At 37.5% G+C, this 12,789-nt stretch overlaps 1 long non-coding RNA gene across 1 annotated transcript; it reads left to right on the top strand.

Moving 5' to 3' along the window:
- Positions 1–8,348: 8,348 nt before the first annotated feature.
- LOC142181088 (uncharacterized) lies at positions 8,349–12,505 on the top strand. The gene is made up of 2 exons (XR_012709358.1): positions 8,349–8,833; positions 12,217–12,505. It is a non-coding gene; the product is annotated as an uncharacterized LOC142181088 (long non-coding RNA).
- The last annotated feature ends 284 nt before the right edge of the window (positions 12,506–12,789 follow it).

The following is a 12,789-nucleotide window of genomic DNA, read 5'->3' as shown; positions in this document are numbered from 1 at the left end:
CTCAAGTAGCTCATGAAAGCAGTGGTCCTAGGATATCAGTCATGCTCGAGCTCTGGTAAATGAATCCATACCTGAATGAGAAAAATAAGACCAAACAGATTAAATGACTCGAGACACTATGTGAGGCCATAACACATCCTATTGGACACATGCAAGTCACAAATGAGGTAATTTTTGCAAAAAGGCCTACGTCGCCAAAAGTAACTGAAAGTACATGACTCAATAATGTAACACCTCAGAAAGGCCTATATGACCCTAAACATCAAGGAATTGTAACCTCTAAAGTTACTTTGCAAAAATAAACCCATTCCTCTGAAATGGTCTATGTGGTAAAAAATGGTTAAGCATGCAAATTCAACAGGAATGGACCTTAAACAAAGAGGAGACAACTAATTGTGCATTCTAGACTCTACAAATACGGTTCAACAACCACTTCGCAAAATAGCCCTATTTTGCAACAAGGTCGATATGGCCAAACGTGGCTAGATATGTAAAATTTGGCTAAGACCCCGCAAAGCCAAGAACCTAAGACTCACTAGGAAGACCGAACCCTATGTGGGTTGCCAACATATCCCGCCCCGAGAGACGAAAATCAGGTATGAGTAGTTCAGGCAGATTGGACATGGGAGAAAGCTTAAAAATTGACACTAATTTGAAAAATATTTTTTTTTGTCTTTTTGAAAAATGATGAAAAATGTAAAATCTTTTTGGATTTTCTTTTTCTCTTTTTTTTTGAATTTTTGGAAAATGATGGGAAAGCCTAAAATCTTTTTGGATTTTCTTTTTCTTTCTTTTTTTGATTTTTGAAAATGATGGGAAAGTGTAAACTCTTATTTTTTTTAGATTTTTTTCTTTTTCATTTTTTTGGTCTTTTTTTTTGAAAAAGTTGTGAAAAAAAATATAACTAGACCCTACTTGCTTTATTTTTTACACTTCTTTCCCAAACATCGACCAAATGACCTTTTTAGCCTCAAAGATGCAACATGTATCACATAGGGATGATTGAATGTCTTTTTAGGCCGTGGGTCCATTTTTAATAAAATTTGGATAGGTTTCCTATAAAGGACATGGTGCTTGGGACTGAGCCCTACTAGGTCCAAATGACATGATGCAAATAAGAATGACCTACAGGCTAACCTAAATTTGGGGTTCACTAGACAAGGCAATTCGGGGCGGCACGTGGTCAATGACGGCTGCTCTAGCTATCCGCCCACTCCACGCTCCCATGCCACCCCCTAAAGACACAGGTGACTCACAAAAAGACCGTGTACGCTCAAACGTACTCCGGAAGACTTGTTGTAGAAAGAAAATCCAAGGTTATGTAAATGATGACAATTTATAAAGCAATAACACATACAGGAAAAACTATAAACAAATAAGCAACTAGCAAATAATAAAACGACATAAACTAAATAAAAAGCAAAAAAAACACATAAAAACCTCAACGAATATCCTAAAAAACCAGCAAGATCAAGTACTAGTTCGAACCTGCAACTCCCCAGCAGAGTCGCCAGAGATGTCACACCCCTTTTTTTACCAACTTCACTAAACCCTCTTATATTAATAAAAAGATTTTTAAAGCTCAAAAGAGTTTTCAATTATGAAAGTGACAAAAGATTGTGTTCAAAAGGAAATAACTCAGAATCACCACCTGACATTGGTTTCACTGTGTCAGGTCACTGTTTTTAAAAATAATTTTTCCTTTAAAACACTTTAGACTCCAAACTAAATCCGCACCAGAGATTTGGGTAAGGGAGTTTATTTGACTCGGGAAGAAGGTGTTAGGCACTCCTCAAGTCCCGCAAAAGTCACCGTTGTGTACTCGAAAGTCACCATTGTGCACTCCTCAATGCTCCTGCACGTGACTTCTGGGTTGTGGCCACGTGAGAATAATGTGGCATAAAAAATGAGAGCATGTGAATGTGGTGAGGTGGTAAAATGGCATTGGTTGATGAAGAGGAAAAATAGGAAATTCATGTTCTTGATTTCTTTTGAAAGAGTAATCAAAATACTAGTTAATATTTTTAGGCAAGGGAAAATATGAGAAAGATACTAACAAAAAATACTTATTGAACATATATAAGTACATTGTTGTTTTATAGGCGATTTTTCACAACAAAAAAAAAAATAAAGGTGACAGTGAGTCACAATAACAAAGCAAATATTTATTATATATGCTCACATACAAAACTTTACAAGAAATAGAATGATTTTAAAAGCTTAGATTAAGCTGAAGAGAACTCAAATTGCTTCGTCTCCATTTATTCTTGACCCAAAATTGCAGTAGCACTTAAGAGAATTACCTGGATAACAGGAAGAAAATACAGCAATGAGATGAGCAGAAACAGCAACAAAATAGCAGAAAAACAGCAATGAAAACGAGCAACAACAGCTGTAAATTTGTATCCAGACATCCCAAAAACCTTAGAGAAGAAACCCGGAATAAACTCTAAAAGACATTCTTTTTGAAAAGAATTTTCACTCTAAGAAGCACTCATAAAGCTCACAATTTTAGCTTGCTTTCTTTAAGTTCAGCTGCAAATTTTTACTCCTACAAGTGTATTTCTTAGTGTGTAAAAATGCCTAGCAGATGCGTGATAGAGTGTATAAAAGATGTGTCTTTCTAGAATCCAAGATGTGTACTCAAAATTACTTAGAAGAAGGCTCACAATTTTCAGCACTTTCCCTCTCTGATGTTGTGTCTTTTTTAGAATCTCCAGATGATGATCCAAAAGTGAGGAAAGACCTCCCCTTTTACAAGAGGGAAAGTAAAGCATGTATCTTTGAAAATCTCTCATTTGGATGGATTTTTTACCAAAATCTATCCAATACTATTCAAAGGACAGTTTTTTGGTCAAACAATTTGTCCAAAGGAGAGGTCTAAAACTCGACGAATTTACAAAATAAAGTGAGCTAGGTTTTCGGATGTTGGTTTATTCGTGAAGTATTGGAGGGATTCAAGGGATTTGGTTCGTGGATTCATGAAGAGGAAGAGGAGAGAAAGAGGAGAGGAAGAGATTGGCGTTGGTTGGAGGGTGTTTGGCCATCGGAGGATGGCGGCGACAGGGAGTGTGGAGAGAAGAGAGGGGGTTAAGGTTTTGGTTGAGGAGTGAAATGGGAGAATTTTTCAAATTTTTGGAGCTTTAAATTTTGAATGGGAAATGGATCTAAGCCATTGGATCAAAAAGAATAGAAGGATGAGATTTGATCTTACATTTACTTATCAAAACGACGTAGTTTAGGTATGAAACTACGTCGTTTCGTGATCTATTGGCAGCCCCTCAATTGGCCTTGATGTTGCACTTTTGGCCACTCTTTCAAATTTGGCCCAATTTCATTCTTAATCCTACTTATTAAGCTAAATTTACACAAACAAATAAATTTATTAAATAACTTATTAACTAGATTAATTCACCAATTGAACAGTTAGTTAATTCATGATGTGACGACCCGACCAGTCGTCTCATGAGTTACCGCTCCATTTTTCTCATTTCTGTTTCTTTATGCTTTGTTATCCATGTTTTGTGGTATCGGGTTGGTCGTGTAGACATATAATTTTTGACCCTCCCCGAAATTTTACTCATTTTAGTAATTAGATATTTATTTTAAGTCTAGTATTGCTATTTTGATTATTATTTTTTACTTTTTTACTTTAGTTTATCTTTAAAATAAAAATTACAAAATTATTTTCCTTTACGCTAGCTAATTGTTATTTTGGCAAGTAACTTTTAGTTTTTCTTACTTTTCATAAAAAAAAAATTTAAAAAAAGAATCATATTTTTGTTTTGCAAAATATAAAAAGAAAAATTCAAAATATATGTATTTTTATTTGTGTCTATTTGATGTAGTGTAAGTCTTAAATTAAATTTTTAAAAGTAGATTGAAAGATTTTATACTACCTTAAGAATATAGCTATTTTGTTTTCCTTAATATTTCTTTTTTCATTTAGGAGTAGTGTTTTTATGTACTTACTTTTGATTTAGCTAAAGGAAAATCAGAAAAAAAAAAAATCAAAAAATCAAAAAGAAGAAGAAAGAAGGAAAAGAACGAAAATATACCTGCCAAAAAGGAGAAGAGAAAATTTAAAACTGTCTGTAACCCCTTTTCACTCCTATACTCACTTGCCATTTCTTTTAAATTTCCCACATGTTTCATGTCCTCATTTAACCAATAAAATCTTGACACCTCACCGTCCTTTATAGTTTCATCTCACAAATCCAACAATTTTCATGTGTACTCCATGACAAATACACACATATCAGATAAATGCACAACACGCTACCCTTGCCAATTAGACCCCACGTTAATTTCAAGGACTTTTTTTATACACAAAAATAATGGGGCCCACACGTTTTGGGGTCTGGCTCCTTCCCCAAGCCACTAATTCAATTGGGGAGGGGGGGGCTTCCTCTAAAAAGAGAAAAAAAAAACAGAAACAGAAAAAAAAATAGTGAGAGAAAAGAGAGTGGAGGACACAGATCTGAAGGATAACGCACAAAGAGTGACAGAGAGGACGAGAGAGCCAGAGGAAAGGCGAGAAAATTCCTTGCGCCGCATCACCTGAGTTCAGAAATGAGCTTTCCATCATAGCTAAACTTCATTTTTCTCCATTGAAATCCAACAGATCTTTAGCCATTCAGATAAAAAAATCACACAAAAACTACGTTAGTTTCTTCTTTTTTTTTTCTTCCAAAAATTAGATTTGGATGAGCAAGTGAAATGAAAATGGGTTATGCTTGAGATCTGGTGCGCATTCGAGGAGTCAAGGTTCCCAGTTTGTTCGAGTTGGTCTGCGGATTCCTGTTGGCTTATTCCGATTTTGCTCGAGTCCCCGCATTGGCTTTTGCTTATATTTCCAAACATAGAATCATTAAAGGCTGTTGGAGGTCCATCTCTTCTTTCCCCTTAATGTTATTGTTTTAATTACTTGTGAAGATTTGCTTTATTCTTTTATGGACTATATCATGTTGCTTTACTTTTTCTTAGTTATTTGGGTTTAACTGCTCATGTTTGCTGCATTTTCATGATTTGACATTGAATTGTTCTCTTGATGATGTTGCTGGATTGAGATTGTAGTTAGATAGGTTCTGAATTTGTTTTATTGATAAATAAAGAAAACTGAATTGTTCGAGACGCCGCGGGATTGGATTAATAGAACAAATAATATTGGGCTTCAAAATTTGATCTAAATAGCCGTTTGGATTTTTTTAATAGTAATTTGAGCTTTGCATTATTTTTGTTCTTTACTTTCGCTTTGTTACTTTGATCGGTAGGAGTATGCTTAGGCCGACCACACTTGGATAGGCAAACTTTAGGGATTTTGTCAATTTTGAGGTAAGAGGTCGTTCCCCTTAGTTAAATTTATACGGGGAATGCCCCGAAAGATTTGTATATATCTTTATCTGGGGAATGCCCCGAAGTATTTGTATTTGGAGGACGAAAGTAGAACTCGTAGTATTTTATTTTTATTTTTATTTGTATTTTTTATTTTTTATTAGGTGGGGACGACCTCGAGCCTCGTGTGTTTATTTGCTTTTCCATGTTTATTTTTACCTCAATTGAATATTTTAAAAGCCAATTTGATCGAGTGCGCAACCGTACTAGTTACGGCATTTAGGGAGTGCCTAACACCTTCTCCCCAAGTCAAATGGACCCCCTTACCCGAATCTATAGTGCAAACTTGGTTTTAGAGTCTGAAATGTTTTAAAAGGAAAAAATCATTTTAAAAACGGTGACCTGGCACACCGAAATCAAAGTCAGGTGGCGACTCTGAGTTATTTCCTTTTGAATACAATTTTTGTCACGTTCTAATTGGAAAACCCTTTTCAAGCTTTACTAAATCTTTTTATTGATTTAAGAGGGTTAAGTGAAGTGTGGTTAAAAAAGGGGTGTGACATCTCTGGCGACTCTGCTAGGGAACTGCAAGTTCGAGCTGGTATTTTATCTTGTTGGCTTTTAGGATATTCAGTTGAGGTGTTTGTTTTCTTTATTTGCTTTGTTTATTTGCTTTGTTTGTCTTATTTCCTTGTTTTGTTGGTTATTTGTTTATCGTTTTTCTTAATGTGTTACTGTTTTATAAACTGTCATCATGTGCATAACCATGGGTCTTCTTTCTGCAACAAGTCTCGGAGTACGCGTCACGTGCACGAACTCTTTGTTGAGTCACCCTTAATTTAGGAGGGGGGGGGCCGTCGGACATATGGAGTGGGTGGAAAGCTTGAGCAGCCACCATCGACCATACGCTCCCCCGAATTGCCTTGTTAGTGAACTCCAAACTTAGGTCAGTCTTCAGATCATTTTTATTTGCATTATGTCATTTAGACCTAGTAGGGCTCGGTCCCAGGTACCGTGTCCCTTTGTAGGAAGCCTGTCCAAATTTTGTCAAAATGGGCTCGTGGCCCAAAATGACAGTTAATCATCCTATGTGCTAAATGTTGCATCTGTGAGGGTAAAAGGGTCATTTGGTGGACCGATGTCTTGGAAAGAAGGGTGAAAAGTGAAGCTAGTAGGGCCCACTCGCATTTTTCTTTCATAATTTTCCAAAAATCAAAAATAAATTGAAAAAAAAATGAAAATCCAAAAGATTTTACATTTTCCATCATTTTCCAAAAATTCAAAAAAAGGAGAAAAGAAAATCCAAAAAGAGTTTACATTTTCCATCATTTCTCAAAAAGACAAAAAATATGGTTTTTCCAAATTAGTTGCATTTTTATAAAAAGGCTTTATCCCATGACCAATCTTCCCGAACTACGCGAACCTGATTTTCATCTTCTGGGGAGGGATACGTAGGCAACACACATCGGGTCCGGTCTTCCTATTAGGTCCTAGGTTCTTGGCTTCCGGGGTCGTAGCCAAATCTTGCATGTATAGCCATATTTGGCCACATTGGCCGTTTTTGCAAAAATAAAAGTGTTTTCTCAAAGTAGTTTGTTATCTCTTGTCTTAGGATCTTGAGTCTACAATAAAGTGTCCTCTTAATTCTAAGGTTCATTCCTGTCAAATTTGCATGTCTAGCCACTTTTGGCCACATCGGCCATTCTTGCAAAATAGGGTTATTTTTGCAAGAGGGGCTCAATTACCCATGTCTTAGGATCTTGAGTTTATAACTCGATGTCATATCGCTTTAAGGTCCATCCACGTCGTGTTTGCGTCCTAGCCACATTTGGCCACATCAGCCATTTTTGCAAAAAAAAGGGTCCATTTTTGCAAAGTAATTTTTAAGACCATGATTGTCGGGATATTAGAGTCATGTAAGCTTTAAATAGAGTATCTCTCATGCATTAGGGGTCAACTTTCTCAAGTTTGCGGAAATAGCCACTTTCAGCCACTTAGGCCATTTTGCAAATATAGCCAAGTTGTGTCCTGCATTTGTCCACTAGGAAATGTGGTAGGGTCACGTAGTGTCCCGAGTCGCTAACCATGTTTGCTTCATTCAGGTATGGACCCACTGATTCCAAAGTGCTGATGGTAGTAAAGATTCCTAGGAAGTTGATCAAGTGGTGGAAAATGTTTTCATCGTTAGAGCATCATGAGTTAATGCAGAAATTGGGCACCCTAACTTCCATTCTTTATATCACACCCCGCCCAGACTTAGTGGAGGCGATGCTGACTTATTGGGATCCGCAAAATTTGATTTTCAGATTTGGAGAGTGTGAGATGACTCCTACCTTAGCGGAAATGTCTGGTCTCACTCATTTAAGCTATATAGGCAAGGACATGATACTTCCCCGGGACCACTCTAGGACAAGATTCCTCAGCGACCTGGGCCTGAAAGATAATAAGCATTTAAAATGTCTCGAGCAGTCCTGGATATCCTTGGATTATTTGTTTGCTAGATTTGGACCACAGGATAGTTATTTTGTTTTCCTTAATATTTCTTTTTTCATTTAGGAGTAGTGTTTTTATGTAATTACTTTTGATTTAGCTAAAGGAAAATCAGAAAAAAAAACCAAAAAATCTAAAAGAAGAAGAAAGAAGGAAAAGAACGAAAATACACATGCCAAAAAGGAGAAGATAAAATTTAAAACTGTCCGTAATCCCTTTTCACTCCTATACTCACTTGCCATTTCTTTTAAATTTCCCACATGTTTCATGTCCTCATTTAACCAATAAAATCTTGACACCTCACCGTCATTTATAGCTTCATCTCACAAATCCAACAATTTTCATGTGCACTCCATGACAAATACACACATATCAGATAAATGCACAATACACTACCTTTGCCAATTAGACCACACATTAATTTCAATGACTTTTTTTTATATACAAAAATAATGGGGCCTACACGTTTTGGGGTCTGGCTCCTTCCCCAAGCCACTAATTCAATTGGGGGGCCTGGAGGGGGGGGCTTCCTCTAAAAAGAGAAAAAAAAAACAGAAACAGAAAAAAAAAACAGTGAGAGAAAAGAGAGTGGAGGACACAGATCTGAAGGATAACGCACAGAGAGTGACAAAGAGAACGAGAGAGCCAGAGGAAAGGCGAGAAAATTCCTTGCGCCGCATCACCTGAGTTCAGATATGAGCTTTCCATCATAGCTAAACTTCATTTTTCTCCATTGAAATCCAACAGATCTTTAGCCATTCAGATAAAAAAATCACACAAAAACTACGTTAGTTTCTTCTTTTTTTTTTCTTCCAAAAATTAGATTTGGATGAGCAAGTGAAATGAAAATGGGTTATGCTTGAGATCTGGTGCGCATTCGAGGAGTCAAGGTTCCCAGTTTGTTCGAGTTGGTCTGCGGATTCCTGTTGGCTTATTCCGATTTTGCTAGAGTCCCCGCATTGGCTTTTGCTTGTATTTCCAAACAGAGAATCATTAAAGGCTGTTGAAGGTCCATCTCTTCTTTCCCCTTAATGTTATTGTTTTAATTACTTGTGAAGATTTGTTTTATACTTTTATGGACTATATCATGCTTGCTTTACTTTTTCTTAGTTATTTGGGTTTAACTGCTCATGTTTGCTGCATTTTCATGATTTGACATTGAATTGTTCTCTTGATGATGTTGTTGGATTGAGATTGTAGTTAGATAGGTTCTGAATTTGATTTATTGATAAATAAAGAAAACTGAATTGTTCGAGACGCCGCATGATTGTATTAATAGAACAAATAATATTGAGCTTCAAAATTTGATCTAAATAGCCGTTTGGATTTTTTTTAATAGTAATTTGAGCTTTGGATTATTTTTGTTCTTTACTTTTGCTTTGTTACTTTGATCGGTAGAAGTATTCTTAGGCCGACCACACTTGGGTAGACAAACTTTAGGGATTTTGTCAATTTTGAGGCAAGAGGTCATTCCCCTTAGTTAAATTTATCTGGAGAATGCCCCGAAGGATTTGTATATATCTTTATCCGGGGAATGCCCCGAAGTATTTGTATTTGGAGGACGAAAGTAGAACTCGTAGTATTTTATTTTTATTTGTATTTTTATTTTTTATTTTTTATTAGGTGGGGACGACCTCGAGCCTCGTGTGTTTATTTGCTTTTCCACGTTTATTTTTACCTCAATTGAATATTTTAAAAGCCAATTTAATCGAGTGCGCAACCGTACTAGTTACGGGATTTGGGGAGTGCCTAACACCTTCTCCCCGAGTCAAATGAACCCCCTTATCCGAATCTCTGATGCGGACTTGGTTTTAGAGTCTGAAACGTCTTAAAAGAAAAAATCATTTTAAAAACGGTAACCTGGCACACCGAAATCAAAGTCAGGTGGCGACTCTGAGTTATTTCCTTTTGAATACAATTTTTGTCACGTTCTAATTGGAAAACCCTTTTCAAGCTTTACTAAATCTTTTTATTGATTTAAGAGGGTTAAGTGAAGTATGGTTAAAAAAGGGGTGTGACAGGTCGGATCGAATCAGGAATGATTTTGGTAAGGTTTGAGACACTTAGTCTTTTTTAAGGAAGTTTAAGTTGGAAAAGTCAATCGGATGTTGACTTATGTGTTAGTGGGCTCCGACGTGAGTTCTGATGGTTCAGTTATCTTCGAGATATGATTTATGACTTAGGAGTGCGATCAGAATGAGTTTTGGAGGTTCGAAGTTGATTTAGGCTTGAATTGGCGAAGTTGAGATTTTGGCGATTTCCGGTTGATAGGCAAGATTTTGATATAGGGGTTGGAATGGAATTCCGAGAGTTGGAGTAGTTCCGTTGTGTCATTTTGGGATGTGTGTGCAAAATTTCAGGTCATTCGGACGTGGTTTGGTTGGGTTTTTGATCAAAAGCGGAATTCGGAAGATTTTAGAAAGTTTGGCTTGAATCCGATATGTTTTGGGTGATTTGATATTGTTTAAGGTGTTTTGATGATTGGAATAAGTTTGAATAAGGTATTAGGATATGTTTGGGCTTTTGGTTGAGGTCCCGGGGGTCCTCGGGGTGATTTCGGAAGGTTAACGGGAAGTTGGGATTGTTGTTGCAGCTATTGAATTACTGTTTCTGGTATTTTTGTACCTGCGGATTGGGGACTGCAGGTGCAACGCCGCATATGCGAGAGAGTGGCCGCAGAAGCGACCAGAGGTATGCTTGACTGGGACCGCATAAGCGGCTAGGAGAACCGCATCTGCGATATCGCAGATACAGGCGAGGAACCGCGGATGCAAATGGCTGGGAACTTAAGTGATTCCACAGAGGCGGACATTGAACCGCAATTGCGGTACCTCAGAAGCGGGTATGGGCGCAGATGCGAAAAGGTCTGGGTAGAAGGTATAAATTGTCTTTTTCGCGAAATTTTGCTAAGTTTATCATTTTTGAAGACGGGAAAGTGGCTAAGGCATAGGATTTCAAGAGGAATCAAAGGATATCCATTGGGTAAGTTCCCTAAGCTTAATTACTTGGGTTTAAGATCATTTTTCCATTGTTTAATCATGGTTTTAGTGGAGATTAAGGAAGAAAAATTGGGAATTAGGGCTTGAGTTTAAGAGGCCTCTAAATGGGGATTGAGGGGTCATTTGGACTCCGATTTCACTGTTCTTGATATGTATAAACTCGTGGGAAAATAAGGATTCCGTTGATGTAAAAGTTATCGAATTCCGAGACGTGGGCCCGAGGGTCGGGTTTTGGTAATTTCGGGATTTATGCCATTTATTGATTGTTTTCTCTTGGGCTTCGTTCCATTAGCATATTTTGACGTCCTCGTTCTATTTTTGGATAGATTCGACGCGAGTGGAGGCCGATTCAAGGGGCAAAGGCATCGCGAGCTAGAGATTTAGCCGACTCGAGGTGAGTAATGATTGTAAATGATGTTCTGAGGGTTTGAAACCCCGGATTTGCACATCGTAGTGCTATATTGAGGTAAGGCACACGCTTGATGACGAGCGTGGGGTCGTGCACTAATGGGGATTGTTACTTGGTCCATCCCGATTGATGGTTTTACCGCGTATTTGACTGAACTATTTGCTATCATCATTATTTGGGCTTAATGTCATATTTGGACTGAATGCCAACTATGTGAACCCTTTAGTGATTTATATAGATATTTTCTCAGTTTTGACTATATACTTGCACTTAGTCACGTTATTTTTCACTATTTTCATACTCAGCCATGTTTACTCAGTTTTAATACTTAAATGATATTTTAAATGATGTTTGGGCTGAGAAACACTGTTTTACTATTGCCCAAGTGGCTTGTGAGAATTTTGACTGAGTAAGGCCGAGGGCCTATGTTGTGAGGAAACATTTGATACTAATTATGAGGCCGATGGCCTGAGATATGTACTCCACGAGGTGGCTTGATTGATATGAGGCCGAGGGCCTAGTGATGATGCCATGAGGTGGCTTGATATTGTGCTTGGGTCGTAAGAGGCCCCTCTAGGAGTCTGTACACCCCTAGTGAGCGCGACTACCCATTGTGATGTGAGATTGAGCCCGAGGGGCTGGTTTTGTGATCTGTGATTTGAGCCCGAGGGGCTGGTACTGTTCTGAGATGTTGCCCAAGGGACGGATTTGTTGATAATATGCCCGAGGGGCGAGCCTTTATATGTTTACTTTTCATAATTGATTGTCAATCATCTGCTAAATTATTTAAAAGGGGCTTTTCATGAAACTACATTGAGTTAAAGGATTTTACCTATCTTTCACTGATTTACTAATTTAAAATGGTTTTACTGCTTCATTATAGAATGCTTTGTGTCTTACGTGATTTCTTGCTTTCAGTCTTTATTTACATTTGTTCCTCATTGAGTTGGAATACTTACTTTACTCCCTGCACCCCGTGTGCAGATTCAGGCATAGCTGGTTCCTCTCCTGAGTGCTGATCCCTCCAGTTTCAGGCGGACATTCGGAGTTCACGAGGTAGTTGTTGGCGTCCGCAGCCCCGCGTCTCTACTCTTTATCACTCCTATTTCTTTTCAGACAGTTGTACTAGCTTATTGACTTAGCGGATTTGTATTATGACTTATAGATGCTCATGACTAGTGACACCCCGGTTAGGACTGTGTATGGGTGTTCTTCCGCGTATTTACGTTATCATTGTTATTTCGAATTTATTTTATCATGTTTAGACCATTTCTTAAATGCTTAACTATTAATAATTGGAAAATGAGAAGTGTCGGCTGGCCTTGTCTTCACGAGAGGCGCTAACACGACCAGGTCCGGGGTAGGATCGTGACACCTAAAATGCATAAATGAAAAAAATAACTATTTTTTGGTATTTTATGATAGGAAATATGCAATTAAAGATACAAAAATTGAGAAAAACAATTAAAATGACAAAACATTAATAACTTTAGGAGGTGTTAAAATAGTGCAAAAATTAGGTGTTCACACCACATAAGGCATCTTATGACCCAATGC

The sequence above is a fragment of the Nicotiana tabacum genome, chromosome 5 (genome assembly GCF_000715075.1).
Source record: "Nicotiana tabacum cultivar K326 chromosome 5, ASM71507v2, whole genome shotgun sequence".
In the NCBI taxonomy this organism is placed as follows: Eukaryota; Viridiplantae; Streptophyta; class Magnoliopsida; order Solanales; family Solanaceae; genus Nicotiana; species Nicotiana tabacum.
The sequence above is the reverse complement of the archived record's forward strand: the minus strand, read 5'-3'. Positions and strand labels throughout refer to the sequence as shown.